Below are 6,725 nucleotides of genomic sequence, written 5' to 3'. Positions count from 1 at the left end.
TCTGGTATCTTATCCTGCCAGGTGATCTTCAGGATCTTCCTAAGACAATTCAAATGGAAATGACTCAATCTCCTGGTATAGCACTGGTACATTGCATAGGTTTCACAGGCATACAACAATGAGGTCAGCACAATGGCTCTGCAGACCTACAGTTTGGTAAGCAGTCTAATAACTCTCCTCTCCCACACTTCCCTTCAGAATCTCCCAAATACTGGGTTAGCTCTGGCAATGCATGTGTCAACTTCCTTGTCAATGTGTACATCCCTAGAAAGTATACTGCCAGAGTAAGTGAATTTATCCACAGCATTCAAAGGTTCTTCATTTGCTGTAACTGATACTATGGTAACCCTTGGTTCTGAAGCTTCAGAAATCAGAAAGTAAGTGTCTGAGTCATATGTAGTGTATCTCCAGAATATAGCTCATTCCCTGCCGTCTTGGAATGAGGCACCAGAACTTGAGAGGATTATGAGTTCAAGAAGGGACATAATCAACACCTTATTCTTTCTCCAATACTAAGATCTCTCAGCTTTAAGAATTATTGATCCACTGAGATCAGCAGAAAAGAAAGACCACACCAATTCTATATTCAGTCATCATAGGATTTGAGTGAAGGTACCACTCTGTCATTGGTCACTTCTCATATGATGGCGAAAAAAATTCAGATGCTTTTTTACTTATCACCATGTCTTAAAACTAATGTCTATTGAGAGGAAAATCTCCCTTCTGCCTAGTATCTATCTCTTATCCCTAAACAACTAAACTCTACCCCTTCATAGTTCATATCTTTCTTCACCATCTTGTTCCATTGGAATTACCACTTGATTACTAATAAATTTCCCTTTACCCTAGATTTCTTTACTTCATACATCTTTTTAAACCAAGGAAAACCTGGTTCTCCCTAGATGGCACTACATCCATAGCTACTACCTCAAATATTGAGGTTATAGTTTTTCTTGGACCAAGAAAGAATACTATTCACTCCCATTTTCAAACTGATCTTTTGCCAACCTCATGATCTTCCACTAAAGTTCATTCCATATATCTTTAGCACCCAAGTCAATTTCTTGCTGCTATCATCTATCAAACTTCATTTCTTCTTTCTCATGCAGCATCTAACTTATTGACTTCTTCCCCATCCTAATTCCTATAGTCAAATTTGGAGGCTCTAATGAACATATTGATATTCCCTGAAATCAATTAATTTCTCTATCAATAAGTATTTAATAATTTCCCATTATGTGCCAATCATTATGATGGCTCTTACACATAGAATGACAAAAATCAGACAATCTGTGCCTTAAAGAAATTGCATTCAAAAGGCTAACTTATTTACTGGGAGACATAGTACTGATGGAAACAGCTCCAAGGAGTGTGACCCCTGGCAGTAGAGAAAAAAAAGGCAACTACGGATTAAAAAGAGAATTAGTTCTGTCAGATTGAAGTCAAAGCTTAAAATATACAGGAGCAGACTCAGGGAGTCCACCTGAATGACCGGTTACTGGAGTAGCATGAGGATACCATAAGAGGGAAAAAGGATACTGGGATCTTTCAGTGCTGGAGGTGTGAGTTTTATTGTACACATGTGTTTCCTGCTTTTGTGCCACAACAACAGTGTATTCTTTTTTTATACCCATTCTTTCCACTTAAGCTGTTTGCATTTTGGCAGACTACTCCTCCATGTTAATAGAGAGAAAGTCATGAAATTACTCTTTCTCTGGCATCTTAGTCTTTGCTTTGAGAAAATGTAATTGTGTCTATTAAATGACTATTAAGAGTAAGCACTCCAGTAGAGGCTCAGTTATAATATTAGAAGAAAAAATAAGCCTCATGAGTTCCATTTTAGCCTTATATATTTTAGCTATATATATATATATATATATATATATATATATATATATATATATATACATATACATATATGTATATGTATATATGGCTATATTTATAATATTTTAACCATATATAGTAATAGTTATACCCTAAAATTGATGAACCATAATTGGTTAACCATAGATCCAAAATACTAAAGAAGGGAAAAGGACCTGTATGTGCCAAAATGTTTGTGGCAGCCCTTTTTATAATGGCTAGAAACTGGAAATTAAGTGGATGGCCATCAATTAGAGAATGGTTGGGTAAATTATGGTATATGAATGTTATGGAATATTATTGTTCTGTAAGAAATGACCAACGGGAGGAATACAGAGAGGCTTGGAGAGACTTACATCAACTGATGCTGAGTGAAACGAGCAGAACTAGGAGATCATTATACACTTCAACAATGATACTGTATGAGGATGTATTCTGATGGAAGTGGATATCTTCAACATAGAGAAGAGCTAATCCAATTCCAATTGATCAATGATGGACAGAATCAGCTACATCCAGAAAAGGAACACTGGGAAATGAGTGTAAACTGTTAGCATTTTCTTGTTTTTCTCCCCAGGTTATTTTTACCTTCTGAATCCAATTCTTCCTTTGAAACAACAACAACAACAACAACAAAATTCGGTTCTGCACATATATATTGTACGTAGGATATACTATAAGATATTTAATATGTATGGGAATGCCTGCCATCTAGGGGAGGGGGTGGAGGGAAGGAGGGGAAAAATTCGGAACAGACGGGAGTACAAGGGATAGTGTTGTAAAAAATTATCTATGCATATGTATTGTCAAAAATGTTATAATTGTAAAATTAATTTAAAAAAAATAAAATTAAAAAAAATTTTAAAAAGAGATATATAACCTAAATTTAAAAACCATAGATCCAAAATTTTGAAATTTTTCCATTCAACCACAACCTGTCTTTTAATTCCTTTTTCTGCCTCTCCCTTTCTAAATCTATTCCTTGTTCATCATGACCCCCAGTCTCTCCATCAATCCAACCCTGCTCTGATCTCCCTTCCCTTTTTTATAATCCTGATCCTATGTTTAACTAGTTAACCTATACTCATTTATCCTATCTCCAGGCATGCCTTGTTAAACCCCAATCTTGAAATACCTTATCAGTTTACTTCTTCAATTCCTAGTTACATGATTCTGAACATACCTGAAGGAAATAATATAACTGCCACTACAAATTATCAGAATCCCTAAATTTGCTTTCATTTCTCATGACAATCCTTTAAATGTTCTCTGATGTACTGTCACACGACCTACAGTGGCTATCCAAACCTCCTCATCTCAGATTCATACCTTTTCATTACTTCCTCTTTCCTCCCTCTTGACAAAAGTGATGATCTATGAGAAAATAGAACCATCATTCATTTAATGTTCATTCATTAAGCACCTGATAATATTTCCAGGACCTATGCAATGTGTTGGGGATACAAATATAAAAACAAACCAAGACATGCCCTCAAGGAGCTTACATTCCTCTATACACTTGTACACAATGCGTTGTGTTCTCCCAATTTTCCTCCATTCCAACATCTTTTCACCATTCTTCACTCATTTCCCCATTGCTTCATCTCCAATGAAAGATATGAGCCCTCTAAGCAAAATTAATTCCTCCCCTTCTGATCTTGATTCCATCTCCTTTCCTCATTTAATCTTTCCCTCTCTTTATCTCATCATCAGTCTCTTCAAATCTATTGACTCCTTCCCTATTACCTACAGAAGTCCAAGTTTTCCCCATCCTAAAAAAATCAAATAAAAAAACTCAAAAAAAATTTCTTTGATCTTACCACTCTCTAATTCTCTTTTCTTTGTGTCTTACTTTGTGTCTCTTTCTTTTGGCTCTTTTCTTTTCTCAGCCAAATTTCTTATAGAAAATTATATATACTAATTGGCTCCATTTCCTTACCTTGCATCCTCTTCTAAGTTTCATGGAATCTCACCAGCAACTCAATCACAAGGCAAAAACTTTCCTTTGTGAGGGTACCAATGATTCATCATTGATTAAATCCAAAAATCTTTTTTTTAATCCATCAGTCATTTTATTTTCCTTGCCTAAGTTGATAGCTAACATCTTTTGAGAGTACATGGATCTGATTCAATATTATTGAAATCTCAAGGTCAGTATGACATTGTTATCCTCAAAAAGCAGATTCTGGAGGACTTTCCTACATACAGAGAATTCTTCCATTTAGATTCTAGTAAGACACCCCCTGTGATATTGTTGATCACATTCAGCAAGCATATGTCTCCCTTTTTTATTTTTTTAATTAATTTTTATAATTATGACATTTTTGACAGTATATATGCATAGGTAATTTTTTTATTTTTACAACATTATCCCTTGTACTCCCTTCTGTTCCGAATTTTTCCCCTCCTTCCCTCCACCCCCTCCCCTAGATGGCAGGCATTCCCATACATATTAAATATCTTATAGTATATCTTAGGTACAATATATATGTGCAGAACCGAATTTTGTTGTTGTTGTTGTTGCAAAGGAAGAATTGTATTCGGAAGGTAAAAATAATCTGGGAAGAAAAATAAAAAGCTCACAGTTTACACTCATTTTCCAGTATTCCTTTTCTGGATGTAGCTGATTCTGTCCATCATTGATCAACTGGAATTGTAAATCCAAAAATCTTTTCTCAATCCATGTACTTCCCAACAAAGTTGTTTCCTTTGTTGATCACTCTCTCCTCCTAGATACATTCTCTTTCTTTCTCTTCTGCAACACTGCTATTTCTTGATGAACTTCTTAGTGTTCTGTTCACTCATTTTCAGTCTCTTCTGACAGATTATTTTTCTCCTCCAACCAATTGTTATTCTCTCTCTCTCTCTCTCTCTCTCTCTCTCTCTCTCTCTCTCTCTCTCTCTCTCTCTCTCTCTCTCTCTCTCTTTCTTCTCTTCTCTTCTTTTCCCTAATCCTCAACATATTTTCAATTCTCAGGAGTTCAATGATCATTTCCATGCATATGTCTCCTAGATTTATCCAATCCCAGCTCTATTTTGGGTTTTAATCCCACATTATCTGGTTCCACATTTTCCAAATGGATGTCCTATGGAAATGGAAATGCAATATGTTCAAATGCAATTTATTTCCCAAAAAAACTCATTCCTCCTCCCAACTTCACTTTTTCTGCTAGGGGCAACCAGAATTCTAATGCAGATTTACAACCTCAGATAATTCTTGACTCTCACTCAACCTTCCCTCTCATATCCAATAATGTGCCAAGTTTGAGTTTTGTTAATTCTACTTCCACAACATATTCCATACAGACACAGATACCCAGTTTAATTTAGTCTTTCATTCCTCCTCACCTGGACATTGCAATAACCTCGATTTGTCTCCTTGCTTATAGTGTTTCCATTTCATTCTCATTCCTACTCATCCTACACATCACAGCAAAATTTACATTCTTCAAATATAAATCTGACTATGTCACTCCCTCATTAAGGAATCTTCAGTGACTTCATTCCCTTCTTTCATTGAACCATTGATTTAGAGCTAAAAGCAATATTACAATCCATTTGAGACTGAGAGAAGTTAGACAATTTTCCCAGAATCATACAACTAGTGTGATTCAGAGGCAAGATTTGAATTCATGTCTTCCTGACATTAAGTTCAGGATCTATCCATTACTGTGCCATAGTTTTGACTATATTAGAAACCTTCTTCACCATATTATCAGCTACCTTTGAATTCTATGACCCTTCTGCTCTAGGGTAAAATACAAACTCCTTCTTTAAAAATTATTTAAAGCTTTTTACAATCTGTTTCTAACTAACATTGTTGGAATTCTTCGTGCACTTTTACATCTTTACTCATGCATTCTCTGTTAAGCTCACCTCTTTTATGTTTGTAGTGCATGCTCCATATCTGTGCTTTTTTGCTAAGGTTATCCCTTATCTATAGAATGGTCCCCCTCCTTCCTCCTTCCTTCATTTACTGGAGACTCAGTTCAGGTACCACTTTCCAAATGAGGTCCATCCTGAAGTCCTCAATTGGTATTCCATCACCCATCTCCAACATATTGAAATTACATTTATTATAATTATTAGACTTATTTTATTATAAATAATTATTATACCTATTATTATTATAAATTACTTTTTCATATCTTTTTATTACTTGTCTATATGTTATATCATCCCTATAGAATATAAGTTCCTGAAGGACAGGAACTATCTTATTTTTATCCTTTGGGGTCAACATGTGAAATGAGCATACCGACACTCAAAGTTTGGTTGTGAGTTTCAAATGAATTAATGTTCATAGAGTGCTTTGTAAATTTTAAAGATCCTTGTAATTATTAGTTACTATCTATCTTTTCCATCTTTTTCCTTTTACTCATGAGGAAACTGAGGTCCAAAAAGCTAAAGGGATTTGTCGAGCCCTTTAAAGAGCTCGTAAAACCTGGGTTCAAATATGGATGCTCAAACTGAAAACCCAGTGTTCTTTTCGATTTCATCATATTTCTACTTTACAAATGAAAAGTGCACAGGCATAAAATATATTCACAACCATTCTCTCGTGATTCCTAAAATCAGTAAAGTTCATTACACTACAGAGATTGTTTTTAATATTTGAAGACTTAGATTATATGCCCTGAGTCTTCTTATCTTAGAATAAACACCTTGATTCTCTTCAAGCAGTCTTCATATGATATAGATTACAAGGAATTAGCCAAAAATCTCATTCCATCTATTGGTGAAAGGATCTTCGTTCCATCACCCCCTTTTTTGCAATATCCAGAAATCATCTATATTATCTAAAGCAATTGATACAGGATTTATCCCCTACATTCACTCAGTACTCTCATGATGAGTAT

Source organism: Sminthopsis crassicaudata, chromosome 4, assembly GCF_048593235.1.
Source record: "Sminthopsis crassicaudata isolate SCR6 chromosome 4, ASM4859323v1, whole genome shotgun sequence".
In the NCBI taxonomy this organism is placed as follows: domain Eukaryota; kingdom Metazoa; phylum Chordata; class Mammalia; order Dasyuromorphia; family Dasyuridae; genus Sminthopsis; species Sminthopsis crassicaudata.
This window is presented reverse-complemented; position numbering follows the sequence as displayed.